The 18,286-nt window shown below is 40.9% G+C and overlaps 1 protein-coding gene across 4 annotated transcripts in view; it reads left to right on the forward strand.

Moving 5' to 3' along the window:
- Positions 1–8,866: 8,866 nt before the first annotated feature.
- GPR1 (G protein-coupled receptor 1) overlaps positions 8,867–18,286 on the forward strand; it is a 44,048-nt gene continuing 34,628 nt past the window's right edge. For 3 of the 4 annotated variants that reach the window (XR_005837656.1, XR_005837657.1, XM_008687410.2), the window contains exons 1-2: positions 8,867–9,210; positions 12,917–12,995. The gene's annotated coding sequence lies outside the window, so the exon portion shown is untranslated. The remainder of the gene's footprint in view (positions 9,211–12,916; positions 12,996–18,286) is intronic. The other variant, XM_040641591.1, reaches the window with a different exon arrangement.

Here is an 18,286-nt window from a genome sequence, read left to right on the forward strand (position 1 = left end):
TATAATTCAACAAAATTTCACACACACTGGAATATTACTCAGCCATAAAACAGAATGAGATCTCACCGTTTGTGACAACATGGATGGAACCTAAGGTTGTGATGCCAAGTGAATTAAGTTGGACAGAGAAAGACAATTACCATTTGATTTCACTTACATGTGGAATCTAAAAAACACAACAAATGTACAAACAAACAAAAAAAGCAGAAACAGACCCATAAATACGGAGAACAAACTGGTGGTTGCCAGAGAGGATGGGGGTGAGAAGATGGGGAAAAAGGAGTGAAGGGGAGTGGGAGATAGAGGCTTCCAGTTATAGAATGAAGAAGTCACAGGGATGAAAGGCACTGCATAGGGAATATAGGCAGGGGCACTGCCACAGTGTCCCGTGGTGACAGACGGGAGCAACACCTGAGCTGAGCAGAGCATAGTGCATAGACTTGTTGAATCACTGTGTTGTACACCTGAAACTAGAGGAACACTATGTGTCAGCTACACGTCAGTAAAAAAAAAAAAAAAAAAAAAAAAAAAAAAGTGGAAAAAGTTTTGAAGATCTTTTTCATGACAGTGTGAATCCTGAGCTATTAAATTGTGTGTTTTAAAATGGTAAATCTGGTAAGTTTTATGTCACGTGTTTCTTTAACCACAATTTTAAAAAAAGAAAAAAGTGTTAAAAAATCAGTACAGGGGCGCCTGGGTGGCGCAGTCCTTAAGCGTCTGCCTTCGGCTCAGGGCGTGATCCCGGCGTTATGGGATCGAGCCCCGCATCAGGCTCCTCCTCTATGAGCCTGCTTCTTCCTCTCCCACTCCCCCTGCTTGTGTTCCCTCTCTTGCTGACTGTCTCTATCTCTGTCAAAAAAATAAATAAAATCTTTAAAAAAAAAAATCAGTACAAAGAGCTCCAACAACAGAATAAGCCCAGTGATTCTGAACACATCTTGCTGAGTCCATGAGGTTAGTGACATTTATGCCACTTTGGCCTTAGGATTATTTTGACCCGAAGACAATTAAGAAACAGCAGACCCAGAAGGAATTCTGCCGAAAAGCAGGGCGTAAATGAACTTCCCACTTATAAAGGTGTCTCCCCTCCGTGGACCAGGAAGAGGAGACTGCCTGTTATCACTAGTGATGGCCCTGACTTGAGTCTGCATCACCAACCTTACTGTCTTAGTCCATTCCGGCTGCTGTAAGAAAATACCACGGATTGGGTCGTGTATAAATGATGTAAATTTATTTCTCACACTTCTGGAGGCTGGGGTGTCCAAAGAAGATGCCAGCATAGTTGTGTTCTGGTGAGGGCGCTCTTCCTGGGTCACAGCGGCACTTTCTGCCTGTGTCTTCACGTGGTGGCAGAGCGAGAGGGCGCTCTGGAGCTCTTTTATAAGAGCACGGATCCCATTCAGGAGGGCTCCACCTCATCACCCAAACACCTCTCAAAGTCCCCCCCCTCCTAGTACTGTCACTTCTGGGGGTTAGGACTTAACACGTGAATCTTGGCAGGGACACAAACATTCATACCATAGCACTTACTAAACAATCCTTATCTACTATATATTTCCTAGTCATCTTCCCCCAAATTTATCACCCGTAGAAGCCCACCTCCCCCTCTTCTTTAGTCCATCACTTCTTCTCAATGTAACATCCTTTGTTAAAATGGTCTATTAGTTCCCGGGCCTAACTGCTTCTTTTTTTAAATTTTTTTTAAGGTTTTATTTATTTATTTTAGAGAGAGAGTGCAGAGGAAGACGGAGAGAGAAACCCAAGCAGACTCCACGCCGGGTGTAGAGTCCAACTTGGGGCTCCATCCCACAGCCCTGAGGTTGTAACTTGAGCTGAAATCAAGAGTCGGATGCTTAACCAACTGAGCCACTGGGGCACCCCTGTTTCTTTTTATATCTAACTAACAGTTGGTAGATCCCTTGGTTGCAGTCTGATATAATAATATCTTATGCAAATAATTGTCCAGTGACAGGGCTCAGGACTTGCTACTCTAAATATGGCACCTTGCCATACTGAATATTTTAATCATGAAGGGATTTGAGAAAGAGCGCGTGCAGAAAGAGCCTTCTGACCTTCTCCTGAAGCTGTCCTCAAACCCTCGGGTGCTAGGTGCCCTCCCTGCTACACCTGAGGAAAAGAGCAGCCTTACACCCACGACTCCAGGAGGAATTTGAACACACAGGCCTGGCTGTTTCCCCAGTCTATACACCTAGCTCATACCCTTCTTTGTCCTACCACATTTTTTCACAACTTTTCGTTCTCCACCAGAGAACGAACTGGCATAAAACACTCTTCAGGTCTTCATTTCCTTGTGAAGACTCCCATGCCATGTAAAACTGATATTAACTAAATTTGTATGTCCTTCTCTTGTTAATGTGTCTTTTCTTACAGTGGGGCCCCACTTAAAAGGTTAGGAGAAAAAGATACTTTTCCTCTCCTACAGCAGCAATTAATAATTGAATTTTAATGAAACAAATCTGTCTACAGAAGATACAATTAAATTCCGTCATTGCTGTAATGCTTCTACTTCTTGAATCAGTCTTTCAAATATTGTTTTAAAACAATTTTGCTAATGTTTTATTTATTCTTTTTAAGATCTTATTTTTAAGTGATCTCTACACCCAATGTGGGGCTCAAACTCACAACCCCAACATCAAGAGTCGCATGCTCCACTGACTTAGCCAGGTAGACGGCCCTTAAAACAATTTTTAAAAATGATTATCAAGGGGCGCCTGGGTGGCTCAGTTGGTTAAACATCTGCCTACAGCTCTGGTCATGATCTCAGGGGTCCTGGAATGGAGCCCCCAGTCAGGCTCCCTGCTCAGTGGTGAGTCTGCTCCTCCCTCTGCCCCCCACCCTGCTCTTGCTCTCTCTTCTGCTCTCTATCTCTTTCAAATAAATAAATAAAATCTTTTTTAAAAATGATTTTCAACTTTAAAAATACTCTCCAAATTCAGTAAAAAAAGAAAAGTTTGTGGACTAAAATTTACATTTGCCAAATAAAAAACAGCAGACCTTGCAGCTCTCCTTTTGTCTTACTGGTCCACATTTTAAATAGAACGACGAACTCTAAGTGGTACGGTGGAATGAAGAGACCGAAATGATTTAAGTTCAGTTTCTTCATTTTTACCATGTGCTATCGCTGTGTGTTTCAAATCTATAGTTGAAATATAAGCATTTGTAGTATCACCGTGGGGAAACACGACCTACCAATGATTTAAAAGCATTACCAACTTAATCTCAAAAGAAAGCAGCACTGAGTGCACTCATGGCACTGGGGCATCTCTACAGTAGGGAGTTTTTTCAATCAACTTCCATGCAAACTACATTGTCTATTAAAAAATAAGTAACAAAAATTAAAATGAGAATAAGTAGTTAAGTTTCGTGTAAAACACCTTGTCAAATAAAATGTATGTGTACATATATGGAATTCTATAATATATACATATATATATATATATAATTAAAACTCGTAGTTTTCCAAGCAACTGTTTAGACCTTAAGCCAACAAAGGATTTTTTTGAGGGAGGAGTATTTCATCACTGACCTTGTTTAGAATTGCTGGCACATGGTGATCACACAAAAAAAGCAGAAGGGCTTTAATTGGTTTTATTATTGTTTTTAAATTCCCTGCAGACAGTGCCCTCCCTTATCAGCTGCACCTGGGCAGATGGCGCCCCAATGCACCTCCTTTGGCATGCCGCTCTTCCACAGTTAAGCTGGTTAAAGTTGGTTTTGTTAATGTCATCATATTTTATAATGCATTCAGGTTTTACTAGGGAAAGGCAGAGGATTCTTTTTTTTTATTAAAAAAAAAAAAAAAACCGAAAATTCCTCATGTAATAAAAATGACCACCCAGTGACTCCTCTCTCTGTGCGCTCAGTTTTCCTAAATTGAAGAACTTCAACAGGAAAAGAATTAGAAAGGAGCACAAGGGTTGAAAGGGCAAATTCCTGGAGGGTCAGATGGGCTATTGTCCATGAGTCAAGGAGGGCAGGGGAGAGAGGGACGGAACTGGCAGCAACGCTCTGCCCCAAGTGAGCCAATGGTTCTGGGAGCAGCCGCTCTCGGCCTCCTGCCACTGTATCCTTTTGGGACGCAGGCCCATTGTTACCCGGATCTGTCCATTTTTTCATGAGGAAATGATAATCAGGAGGGCTGTGTAAGATCTCCTGATTTTTAAATGATGGAAATTAATTCAAACTCTAGAAAACACCGTGCAGTGCAAACAAAACACGTCTCCAGCTGCAGTACGCCCCTAGGCTACCAATTTCCTAATGAAAAATGCAAATAGTGATTGAACCAGTTACAGAAGTCGAGAAAATATGCTTTATTCTCTGACCCTTTTCCTTTCCCAAAATGTGACATTTTAGAAAAATACAGATGTACTTACATCATACCCATAATCAGCAGTTTAACGAGCAAAGTAGCATAATTAGAGTAGATAGTTGGGAGTAGCCTGAACTCCCAGAGCAGTCCTTTCTCTTGAATGAGGACCAAGGATGGTGTCACCCAGATGCCTGTTGACTAAGTGATATACAGTAGATTTATTTAACCACTGGCAAACCACATTTCTTTTTCCAGGGCAATAAGTTAAAAGGTTATTTACTTCCCTTGGTTACAAAAAGAGGAAATGCTTCTTCCAAGAATTAGGGGAGCTGCGACCAGTTCTGGCAGAGAAACTATTAGCCATAAAGATGACTGAGAACACAGAGCCCTGCCTCGGCCTACTTGCCTCCCTGCAGCTAGCTGCAGGGCACAGGTACCCCCGGAGAGGGGTTTGCTCTGCCTTCCAAAAGCTTTCAGGCCCTGAACATCTGAGATTTGTAGTTAAGAAAACCAGTCTAAATCCTTCTGATGAGATCTCATTTGATGTGGCATTTGCCATATTAAAAGAGAAGAATCTCTAATTCATTCAAATTAGAGATAACAATAGAAGCAGTTCCCCACATTTCCGCAGGTAATTAGAGCTTTGTGTATTTTAATTAAAAAGATGTATAGCTAAATCCTCTAACAGACTTCCTGAGCATCCTCAAGGCTCTGTTCCTGCAGGGGCCATACAGAATTAAAAGCAAGAATTTGGAGAAGGCCTTTGTCCTCAATGGCCTTTCAGAATTGTCCGCTTTAAGTGGGTCCGGGCTGGTTAGCCTGGCTCCTCCGTGCGCCCTCCCAGAGCCACCGGGTCTGCGCCTGGGAGTCCGTTTCAGTGTCTAGGAAAAGCTTTGCATGGTTCCAGCCACACTGTTCAACCCAATAAAGGCCCCAGAGTTTAATCTCTGACCCTGAAGAGACAGGCCTAAGAAGGGCACTTACACAAAGCGACCGTCGTCTCCCTGTACAACAAGAGGGGGGAAAAAATGAAAAGAAGTGAAGTTTTCCCATTGTTCCCATATCAGCTTCTTGAGTAAGAAAATTATCTCTTTTCCAGTGTTCTAGGCTGAATTCTTCTTTTTCTTTTTTCTTTTAAATAAGTGACAACAAAAAGATTAGAAATGATCATTAACAAAAATCAATGTGACCGGACTGTATTTTCCCAAATACCTATTTCTAAAAGTTCTATCATCAGGAGTATTCAGGTGTTTGGGGCAAGTAGTCTATTTTAACGACAAACAAGAGAGGAAAAGAATAATGATCTTGATCATATCAAAAGAGGGGAGACCAAGCTGCTGACCCCAATTTTTTTTTCTGGTGGGGATGGGTGGGAAGAGGGGACGATGATCTTAAAATTGCCCAATCCATTTTACCTAGTAGAGCATCACCAGATTAATACAAAGCTTTTCTTCTCTTTTTAAAAATTTTTAAGAAGATTTTACTTATTTATCTGAGAGAGAGTGAGTGAGAGCGAGCGAGCACGAGCTGGGAGAAGCAGCAGCAGTGGGAGAGGGAGAAGCAGACTCTCCTTCCAACAGGGAGCCTGACCCATGGCTCCTGGGATCATGACCTGAGTGGAAGGCAGACCCTCAACCAACTGAGCTACCCAGGTGCCCAGAAAAGCTTTTAGAGAGAGCCATATTGTTACCCAAAACAATATGATAGAAGCACTGTCTCCTCTGGGCCCAGTTGGTCCTACAAAGCTGCTTACACACAGGACCCCTTGAAATCCTAACCCCAACAGTCCTCAGAGAATTTGCAATGATTTGAAAAGTGGTGGAACTGTCCTGAAAGCCTCTAATTTGGCAGAAGTCATTCTGCCCCTTCTTCCCCTTCACTCAATTCTGGAAACATCTCTTCTCATAGAGAGACAGTCTAATGGTTAAGTCTCTCTCTCTCTCTCTCTCTTAATTAAGTAGGCTCCAGACCCAACGTGGGGCTTGAACTCATGACCTTGACATCAAGAGTCACATACTTTACCGACTGAACCAGCCAGCTGCCACTCTACTGGTGAAGTCTCTCGAGAGCATGGTGTTTGGAGTCAGAATGCCCAGGACTGAACAACTATGCAGCTTACCGTAGAGGCTCTCTTGACCCGTCTCCAATGAACTGACTCACCCGCTTAACCAAAACACCCAGTAGCCTGGCCGATGTCCAGTGCACCAACGCATGCTCAGGGTGGCACGTAAGTTCTCTCTACTACATCTGAGCACTTCAGCTTCGACTAGTTTTGAACAACAGATCAACTATAAGGGGTGTTCAAGGGGAGCTCTTCAAATGCACAGCAAACTATAGGGAGATTTTGCCTACTGTTCCCGAGTTTTGGGGACCAATTTCAAAGATAAGTAAGCATATGTTTCAATTCTGTTGTTTTGGGTGCTAACTAAATCATTAAAATAAAAATGGTTACGCTGGGGAACCTGGCTGGCTCAGTCAGTGGAGTGTGCAACTCTTGATCTCGGTTGTGATTTGGAGCCCCATGTTGAGTAGAGATTACCTAAAAACAAAATCGTTTTTTAAAAAAGATTTTATTTATTTATTTATTTATTTATTTATTTATTTATTTATTTATGAGAGAGAGAGAGAGTGGGGGAGAGAGATCGAGAGAGCACAAGCAGGGAGAGTGGCAGAGGGAGAGGGAGAAGCAGGCTCCCCACCCAGCAAGGAGCCCCATGTGGCTCCTTGACTCCAGCCGGAGGCAGATGCCTAACCGACTGAGCCACCCAGGCACCCAAAAATAAAATCTTTTAAAAAAATGTGCTCATACTTTCCGTGGTTTCAGTGTATAAACTGCGCTTGGTACACAGTAAATGCTTGCTGTCATTTCTCTTGTCTTCTTTCTCTTTCCCTTGCTACTCAATGCTTCCTGCTCTACCGCTAAAAAATAAAGTCAAAACTATGTAAAGTAACCAGAGCTTCGTGAAATTCTCCTCAAAATGTGTTTTGTGGATGAAATTGTGCTTTGATGTGGTTACAGAAGATTACATATGATTATTAACAAATACTAATATTGCTGATACAAAGGGGTAGGAACTGGTGACTAGCCAGGAGTCTTCAGCAGATCGCTCTGCTGCTACCACCTTCAAGACCATCTCTAGGCTCAGATCAGACTGAAAAGAAATATGCAAAGATTGTTAATTGTGGTTATTATCTGTGGAAATCAAGGGATAGGGGGCAAATGTGGGAGAGAGTACGTCCTTATGGGGCTGTGGGATATTTGTATTTTGAAAAGGCATGGGCACGCAACCCCCCAGGGTTATTCTGATATGCTCCCACCCCACCCCACCCCCACATGAGGATGACTGCATTAGATTTTCTAGACTTGGTCTTGTAGGGGAGGAAAAATAATTTTCCCTCTACCTTTCACTGTTCTTGGCTAAGACCCCCTCGTGTTCACCACCACCACCAACAAAAGATTAACAGGAGGAGAAAAAAACCCATTTTAATTACATACATGGGGGGGCCCCACTAGAATATGAGACTCAAAAGCCCAGAAGATGGAGGATTACGTACCATCCAGAACTAAGGAAAGAGATAAGGGTCTGGGGCTGAAAGCAGGGGAAGGCCATTCACCGGAAGGCAATTCACGGGAAGGTGAGAAGAGGAAATGTTTGGTAAACAAAGGTTGCCTTGCCGGGCAGATAAGTCTCAGGTGAAAAAGTCATCTCGGGTAATAGCTCCCTTCCTGATACAGGCCCCCTTTCTAATGTAAATTTCCTTTATAAATATCAATTTCCCTCACAAAATGGTAACTTCTATTCCGTTTTCAGAGCTTGTTCTGTGTCTGCAGTTTCTTAAAAATAATCAGCTCAAAATCATCGTTATGCCGAGGAGGCATGTTTTGGGGTGGCAGAGTAGGCTACCCCTTCGGTCAAATACAAGATCGTGTGCTTCTCTGGCGGCTCAGCTACCGATGTTCAATTAGCCAGCCTAACAATGTTTTATGACCTAATAATGTTCAGTTTCCAATATCACATGATAGAGCTGATGTGAGAGCTTACAAAAATCAAGTTAGCTCTGCAGAGAGAAGCTAACCACATCACGGCTTGCTTACCTTCAGCCTCCATGTTTCTCATCCTGGGAATTTCTGAATTCTGAGCCCTGCCTCAGATACACAGATGTGCTCACATCTGCCAGACCACAGAAGGAGATGAGGGATTTAAAAAAAAAAAAAATCAATCCTTTCATTTCCTCAGATCCTAGAGAGTTGTCGCTCAACCTACCTGGCAAAGAAATGAAAACTAAAACACATAATTAACGTGTGATTACAATTCTCCACTCTCAGAAACACACTGAAACCCGGTAAGTGAAATCTCTCTCGTAATGAGCCCCAGAGTTTGCTGTGCAGTTGAAGAGCTCTCCTTTGACATTCTAAGGTTCTTTTCATTCCCTCCTTAGAAAGAAATTTAACTTGACTTTTCATAAGCAAAAGCCCACCAAACAAAGGAAGGATCGGTGCCCCCCCCATCTCTTTTCAGCCTGAGGCACCGCAGCCAATAGCGAGGATTGCCATTCAAAAAACAAACCTCAGTTATGCACACATACACGCTGAGCAAAAGAATTAATTTGTGCAGTATGTTCATTGCTTACTTTGCTCCTGGAATACATGATGAATTTTTATGGAGGGTGGTGGAGGAAGGGAAGAACCACATTCAAATGAAACCCAACATCACTCTCCCTGTACAGTGTCATTTCAAAAGCCAGATAAAAGCCAAATGAGGAGGCTGGGAAAGAGTGTCCAGCGTAGCCGTTCTGAAAACCACCCTCCATTTCATTCTGGAGCCGGGAGGTCACACCCAGGCATCAAAATAGCTTCTCTCCTCAAAGTAAATTAACTGGTAAGTGCTTTCTTGTTTGTTTTCCTCAGACTGACACATTTGCAGCTGACCTGATGAGGATTTTCTGCAGATGATTTATTTACAAAACAGTATGTTGACGAACTACCAGCTGGCAAAACAAGAAAAAAGACTCCTGATAGTTTAGGAAAAGCTCTGTGTGCAGATTCATATTTTTGGTCCTGTCAGAGTGTTTGGGGAAGGTCATACCCGAGCTTGCTACGGCTGCCGATTAAAACCTCAAACACGGAAAGAGAGAACAGGAGGATGTTGCTGGGGGGAGGAGGGGGGGGAGGGCACAAAGAACTTTCAGTAATTCCCTCGGCTTTTACCTAGGAAATTACAGCTCATAAATGTGGATTTTAAGTCGTTGTGACTCAGAAATAATCAAACATCATTTGTGGAAAGGCCACTTAGAGAAAACTAGTAGGAGGAAATGGTGCTCTCAAATGAAAATTGATTTTGCCCTCCTTAGATGACAAGGTAGGGGAAAAGTTCTAAATGGAGCTGTAATGTGGTTTGGTTGGTTTTTTCCCTCTCTTTTAAAGATGAATAGCTTGTGGTTCGTCAAAGCAAACGTTTCTTTGTTGTTGCTGCATTTTTGAAATCTCATAATCAATTGCTTGTGAGAATAATTGGTACCTGGGCCCCCCTAATGAAGGACAAATGGCTAAATGCAGGGAAGTCGCTGGAAGAAAAGGTTCAGCGAACTCGATTGTTCTTTTGGGAGGCAGATCACTGTGAGCACAATTGCTTTCTGCCTAATAGTTGATCCTTCCCTCCAAGTGAAAGCTAATGAAAACCGAATGAAAAGTTGATAACTTTCATCAGCAATTATTCTTTCCAATTGGCCGTTTCACTTAAAACAGAGTCTTTCGTCCAGCTTCCACAAACTTGTTGCTCAATGAATCCACCACTATTTTTTTGTTTATTGTGTGGGGGGAAGAAAAAAAAAAGGCCAAGGGACCTTTCTCTGGGTCTTCAATTCTAGTTCAATTAATTCCTCTTACTGAGTGAATTCTCATCACATTTGCACATCTTCCAGACACGAAGTGCTAAATGCCCTTTAAGTTTTTTCATGGCCTTTATTTATGATTTTACCTGAGACTTTAGGCATTTAATTTATAACAGAATGTCACATATTTGCTGTGTTACTTTACTACTCATTGTCATCTTTCGGAGACGGATAGTTAAGTCAACATTCCCTTTTCGAAGGCCACAGCCGTCGGAGATAACCCATGGAAGTAATTTTGAAAGGAGAAAAGCTTTACGCTCAAAAATTTTTCTCCAAATTATTTATAATTTTTTAAAAATCAGAAGCAGTCAAATATTCAATGGTAGGAGTCTAGTTAAGGAACTTCTTATACAGGCTCTCATTGAAATATTTTGCAGTCATCAGGAAATCATAATTTGGACGATTATGTTGCATCATGAATGAGTGCTTATAATATTAACAATGATTATAATTAGTAAAAAGTAAATGCAGTTGAGAAAACTGAAGAAAATATGAAAAATTGAAATAGTTGCATTAAGCCAAAAGTGAGTTTATGATGTATCGTTGGTGAGCTGATGGTATGTTAGGGAGAGAAAACTTTCCTTCTATCCTCTTAGGTTCAGTTCTGAAGATCTGCGAATTAAATGACTAATGACAGATTAATAAGAAAAAATACCAAATTTAATCACATATTTTTATTAACATTCAGAGGGTAGTTCAGAGAAAAATGTGACTCAAAGAGATGGCTAGAATTTGGGGTTTATATACCATCTTAATAAAGGAAGGTGAAGAGAAAAAAGGACACTAATGGGAAAACAAACGACTTTTTAGAAAGATAAATGGGCCCTTAAAGGAATAGATGTGATTGTTGTCTCGTTAGGTGTGGTGTGAAGACTTCTCATCTCTGATGAGGAGTCAGTCTTCCTTGGTTGCTTTCCAGGAAGGGCTTTATGACAATTGAGTTATTTTGTGACCTCAAATACCTTCTGCTCAAAATAATTTTTATGCCACAGTGGTGTATGCTGGGACCCTTTATGTGATACATCTCTTCTTTTTTTCCTAAACTTTCTCTAATAATCTGTTACTTTTATCATTTAAAAACTCTATCATATTGAAATTTCCTATTTTTTTCTTCAGTCTTCAATTTTCATAAAAACCACAAAAAGTTAAATCCTTTGATCTCATGGGGGCTCTTCAGTTCTAATTCCCCTGGTTTCTTTGGTGACATTAACTTTAGTAAAGGATTCTGCCTCACAAAACTTCTAATGAAAGTAGTGAAAGCCAAGAGTACAATAAAAACTGATAGTATAAAACTTAATAGGAAAAAACAAACTACTTAAACGAAGATTACTAACAGCATTCTGTCAAATCGGACAATGTCCAAATCTATGATTGCACGATATCTTTACACTTGCTATTTTGATTTTGCCTGTCACCCCAGAGCTGTAGTACCAACTCTGCTTTTAGCTTGTTTCACTGTTTGAGGCAGAACAAACTCTCCGGGCCTCAGTTTCCTTTTCTCCAAAATAAATCTGATGGGCTGGGTTTTCTTCCAGCACCACAATCCACCTCCTCCCCCCCCCTTTTTTTTTTAAAGTAAGCTCGATGCCTAATATAGGGCTTGAACTCATGACTGTGAGATCAAGACCGAAGCTAAGATCAAGAGTCAGATGCTTAACCAACTGAATCACCCAGGTACCCTACCTCCCTCTCTTCTTAAATGTCTGGTTAAGTCATTGCTCAATGTGACATATATAATAGGTACCTAGCACAAACAGTAGGTACCTAATAAATATTAGTTGAGACAACTCTTTCATTCAGACTGTTTTTTCATATCCTTCAATTATTATAGTATGTTTTGACTATTCCATTGATACTCAAATAAGATGAAGAATGCTCTTCATTGTTAAAGACAATAGTGTCAGTTGGAACAAAGTATACATGATTGAGGCACAAATGTTTTGTTAGAAATTATGCAGTTGTGCCTTCAGCTAAATTAATATATTGGTCAAATGATTAATTAGAGGGTGGAGGGCAGAGGTTAAATAGGGCCTAGCTTTGACTGTGGAAGAGTTTCTCTCTTGAAAGGAACTGACCCAGGGGAGAGCCAACCTTCTGATCTTGGCCACGTTGGCTCTTGTTCATTGTTAAAACAACAGTCAACTAGCCCATGTGAACTTGAGTGTATGCAATATTGCATATAGCAGCTCTCTTCAGGATGCATGCAAATAAAGACTTGGTTTGTGATAAAGGAATTCACCAAATCAAATAAATAAAGTGTGTTAGGACTTTCTGAATGGTTTAAATATTCTTTTGTTGTGTCTTACTCTATTTCACCACCATGTGAAAGATGGAAGATGGGGGGCACCTAGCTGGCTCAGGTGATAGAGCATGTGACTCTTTTTTTAATAATTTTTTTAAAAGATTTTATTTATTTATTTGAGAGAGAGTGCATGCGCGAGAGTGGTGGGGGGGGTCTCATGGCTCCATCTCATGACCCCAAGATCTTGATTTCAGGGGTGTAAGTCTGAGCTCCATGTTGAGTGTAGAGGTACTTGAAAAAAATAACTATAAAAATCTTAAAAAAACAAAAAGATGGAGGTTGGAAATTTTGGTTGCTTATTTGGAAGTCCGCTATTTTTCATTTTGTGGGGGAGAGAGAGGTTATTTGTTTATTATTAACTAAGAGAAGCTGTCTGTACATGTCCTATTCAGTCAAGCAGATATCCATGGAACCCTCAGCTCTGGTGGTAGAAGAAGACACAAGAATTTTAAAGGAAGATCCCTGCCCTGGGTAAGCTTCAAGTTGTGCTGCCTGGGGGACAAAATGCTTACCGGGCCTCAAACTCATGACCCTGAGGTCAAGAGTCACATGCTCTGCTGAGTCAGCTAAGTGCCCTAAACTAAAAAGGTTTAGAAGTGGGGCGCCTGGGTGGCTCAGTCAGTTAGGGGTCTGTCTTCCACTCAGGTCATGATCTCAGGGTCCTGGGATCCAGCCCCACATCAGACTACTTGTTCAGTGGGGAGTCTGCTTCTCCCCCTCCCTCTGCCCCCTCCTCTGCTTGTACTCTCGTTCTCTCTCGCTCTCTCGCTTTCTCTCTCTCTCTGAAATAAATAAAATCTTTAAAAAAAATGTTTAGGACTGTGGAATGCCTATAGAAGATGGCGTTCACAAAAGGGAGGCGGGATATTAACAGGAGTATGTAAATTAACGGTTCAGGGAGGAAGCGAGGCCGTGAGAGAGGTGGATATCCGTGTCCCATCATGAGTCAAAGTGAGATGAGGAGATTTGGACTGGACTGAGGAACTGATGGGGCAGACCCACCAGAAGTCCTCCTCAGCCTGAGACGCTGGCGGAAGAACTTGCTAGGAGGGAGGAGCACAGACCTTTGACCCTGGAGAGGAGAAGGGGTAATGAGAGCAGCGCGCTACTGAAAAGCGAAGAGCTGTTTCCACTAAAACGTCAGGGCACAGCAGCCCTATTTGGGATCTCCTCTAAGAAAAAAAAATCCAGGAAAGAGAATTCTCCATTCCACTACCCTCACTTCATTGGGAAGCTCCACCCAGCTTTGACAGGGCAAGCAGCCCGGGTCTCCAGACACCCACCCCATGGAGTCGTGGCGCCCAGCAGGCGCAAACTTGAACACAAACACCTGTAATTCACCTCCGGGAGGACCCGGAAATACTTTTTGGTGAACTCTTCTCACGTGTGATGTATTTATTGGGCAAGCACAGTGCGTACTGCATCAGCCAATGGAGACACCCCAATGAATCCTGAATTAAATCTCAATTACTACCCCGTTTGTGCCCACTGTCAACTGGGGAAGTTTTCAGGTTACAGTAGAGATATATTTATATAACACTTGATGTTTTTCACTGCTATTTTCAGCAATACTGCTGACTACTGTCCTCTGGAATCCTCATCTAACTCAATTCTGCATTGAAGGTTCTCACTTAAGTCCTGAAAACCTGTATTACCAGTGTGGTTGAGCTGTGTGAAGTATTTCAGAATTTAACCAATCCGGTAATACAGCTGGGCTCAAAGTCAGACTAACCCAACTAGGACCAGGAAATTTCCACGCCAACTTTGTTTTGAGTATACTTTTTATCTTTTATTTTTTTACTTTTTATTTATTTAAGATTTTATTTTTTTAAGTCCTCTTCTGCACCCACTGTGGGGCTCGAACTCACACCTCTGAGATCAAGAGTCACTTTGTCTACCAACTGAGCCAGCCAGGAGCCCTTAGAGGGTACTTTTTTTTTTTTTTTTTAAGATTTTGTTTATTTATTTGACAGAGAGAGAGAGAGCACACAAGCAGGGAGAGTGGAAGAGGTAGAAGCAGACTCCCCACTGAGCACGGAGTCCAATGCGGTACTCGATCCCAGGACCCTGAGATCCTGACCTGAGCCAAAGGCAGACGCTTAACCAACTGAGCCGCCCAGGCGTCCCTTGAGTGTACGTTTTAAACTGAAGACGGAAGTAGAGTAGGAAAGGTATTCAGGCCCATCAGTGCCTTAGGCAGACATTTTAGAATACCAAAACAGGAGGCCTTGTTGGTATTACTGTCAAAAAGGCAATCTCAGGATTACAAAGTTCCAACTAAGGTGAAGCCAAGAAAGTAATTCATTTCATAAAGTTTAACACATGAAGAATCCCGTGAGGAAACATCATAGTGCTCCCTCAGGAATCAGGCAGAAGCAAACAGGTTTCACTTGTGTTCAAAATGGCTTCCAGGGTTACTCTCTGAAGCTCTAATTTTGTATTTCTTTTTAATGCCCCCCCCAAAATGTTATTAAAGAACTGTCTATGGTCAACCAGTCAGTCATCTAGTATAATAACTGAATCAGTTGGGTTTAATTCTGCCATTTCAAATGTTTTACATAATTGCATGTAATAGACCTCGCTATTCAACAAAAAGTGATCATTGCAAACACATGTAATGTAATCATTACAAAAGTGTTCGAGGAACACTAGGGGGTGTATCAGGGCTTGGGATAAAGGCAGAGTGGCTATTAAAAAAGGGAGGACTTCACGGAGAAGGATTTTGAAAGGAGGTATGCAACCTGGCAGCTTGGAAAAAAATTTAAGCCAAGTCTAATAAATGTTTGCGGTTGAATTTTCATTAAGACCAAACCGTCCCTAATGGAATGAAAAATAATTTGTATATAAATCTGTATCACTGGAGCTAGAACAAAGTGCTTATAGATATGACATCCTTAATTTTTCATAAAACTTCCTCTTTGGAAGTTTATAATGATAAACTTTGTTTGAATAGAAAAAAAATATGGTAATGGAGTATTCTGCTTAATTATATAGTTAAGAGTTGACAGTTTTTTTTTAATTAGGTTATACCATATAAAATCCTATTATTTGACTTGACCATCTGACCTATCAAAATGGCAGTTTCTTATGCTTTAACAGAAAACATGGAACTAATTTAATAAAAACAGTAAGATATATATATATATAAATAATTACTTGTTTTATTATATAAATATGTGTTTGATTTGTGTATTTTATTTATATACATGATATAGTTAACTATATTTAACATACTATAGTTTTGATGACTAAGAAAGCACTTTCTCCTTCATTCACTAAACTTTTATTGAGCACCTATTATGTTTTCTGCACTGTGCTCTGTGCTCGACACATAGGACAAGCAAAGCATAGTCTTTGCCCTTGAGGCTCTCACAGTTTAGTAGGGAAGATAAACACATCCACAGATAATTACCACAGAGGTTGTGTACGAGGGTTAAGAAGGACGTCTCTGAAGTCAGACAGACCCAGAAGTCTTGTCTGAGTTTCAACACAACTGCTAAATAGCCAACTTCACTTTGCCTCATGGAAATAATAACAGTACCTCACAGGGTTGTTGTGAGAATTAAATGTGAAAATGCATGTAAAATTGCTTAGTATTGTATTGTACTCAACAAGTATGTGGGAAATGCAGGGTATTGCCATATAGTGTTAAATGCTATTAAATAATTAGGTGTGCCCGGGATTTGCATGTGGTTAGCTGAACTGGTTTTAATTAAGAGTAGTACATGATTAGACAACCATATGGTTAATAGTGAACTGGTTTGCTTTTGGTAAGATGTCAGAGGAAAATTTCCTCACCTTTCCCTGGAAGTAAGATCCATTGTCAACCAAAAGTCCTTGTCTAATTAACTGACTGAACAGATTTAACACATCCCTCAGGAGTGAGGCTCTTTCCTAAGTACTTGACATTCGTTTAACACCTTTAATAAAAAAGAGGAACTGAACACAGGAACTAACGAATTTGATGATAATCAAGAACTTAAACTCTCGCCTCAAACTCACCTTTGCCATCTCACATAAAAATTATTGTTAGTTATTGTCGGGATGCCACAGTCTTAAATGCCATCCATCAAAAGCCACTAAATCGTCTTCCTGCTAGTCAATAAATATTATTGAGCTCTACTATTTGCCAGGCACTGTGGTAGGATCTGAGGTTATAAAGGCAAGCAAAAACTACAGCCTGCTGGAGGAGAGACATTTATCAAATAAGTATTCAAATATATAACTAAAAATTATAAGTAAAGTAGAGAGCCGTGACCTGATTGAGACTGAGGGACAGGCTCGTGGCAGTCAGAGAAGAGTTTATTTAGGGAAGTAACATCTGGGGGCTCAGTCGGTTAAGCAACCAAATTCTTGATTTTGGCTCAGGTCGTGGTCTCAGGGTTGTGAGATTGAGCCCCACGTCAAGCTCTGAGCTCAGCAGGGAGTCGGCTTAGGATTCTCTCTTTCCCTCTCCCTCTGCCCCCCCCCCTTGTGCACACACTCTCTCTCTCTGAAATAAATAAATAAATCTTTAAAAAAAAAAAGTAACATCTGAAAACACTGCTTACCCTTGAGTAGAGCAGGTGATTTCCTTCCAAATTCCAAAACTAAATAAGGTATTTGTATATATAGTTACTTGTTTTATTGTTGTGTTATAAGGAAGTAAAAGCTTAGTCAAATCAATTATCTGGCTACATTATGAAAAATACTAAGCTGATATAAATTACTTACTCTTAGCCAATCAGATGACTTTCCTGTTCGATTGCCATTCTGTCCCACATAGGCTTTCATTCCATTACCCTATACAAAATAAAGGCCTTCACCTCTGGGGTGGTTTTCTCATTGTCGACACGCTCGCACAAAATGTGTACTTCATTACAGCCCTTCACATGCACTAACCAAGAAGATGGGGAAAATTTAGAAGACAGTAAAATGACTAAGTTCTTACCTTATCTGGGATGATATTTAATGTATAAACATGCCATTTCTCCATGGCTTGCCTTTTTTTTTGAGAGAGATTAAATAAGGAAGGGAGAACGTCAGCACACACTTAAGATTGCTTATCTCATAGGAAGGATTGTAACATACCAACCACGATATAAAAGATTTCCTCAAAAAGGCATTGTGTCTCCCAGAACACAGTGGTGGTGGGGGTGGTGGCTGTAGAGAGTGTCTATCCACTTTAACTTTTTATTAAAATATTTACAGGGGCACCTGGGTGGCTCAGTCAGTTGAGCAACTGACTCTTGGTTTCTGCTCAGGTCATGATCTCCTGATTGTGGGATCGAGCCCCGCATCAGGCTCTGTGCTCAGGGCAGAGTCGGCTTCAGATTCTTTCTCCCTCTCCCTCTGCCCCTCCCTTGCTCTCTCACTCTCTCTCTCTCAAAAAAAAAAAAAAAAAAAAAAAAAATTTACAAGAATCTTCACATCCTTCGCTGGCTCAGTTGGAAGAGCATGTGACTCTTGATCTCAGGGTCATGAGTTCGAGCCCCATGTTGGGTATAGAGATGAACTTAAATTAAAGTTAAAAAAAGAATATTCACATTCATTTATTTCAGCCTCAAATAAACAAAAGCTTGATTTTTTAAAAACTAGATCTATTTTTGCCATGTCCAATGGAATCTGCTCAAATCCACTGAGTATTCTTCAGTAATCTAAAGAAAAACAGTTTCTTCCATTTTACATTTTTCTCAAGCAATCGGTAAATAACTTACTCATCAAACTTGAGAGAATGCCCCAAAAGAATTTCTTCGGAAAAGCTGGTTTTCTTCTCGCTGAGC

This window comes from Ursus maritimus, unplaced genomic scaffold, assembly GCF_017311325.1.
Source record: "Ursus maritimus isolate PB19 unplaced genomic scaffold, ASM1731132v1 scaffold_1, whole genome shotgun sequence".
Lineage (NCBI taxonomy): Eukaryota > Metazoa > Chordata > Mammalia > Carnivora > Ursidae > Ursus > Ursus maritimus.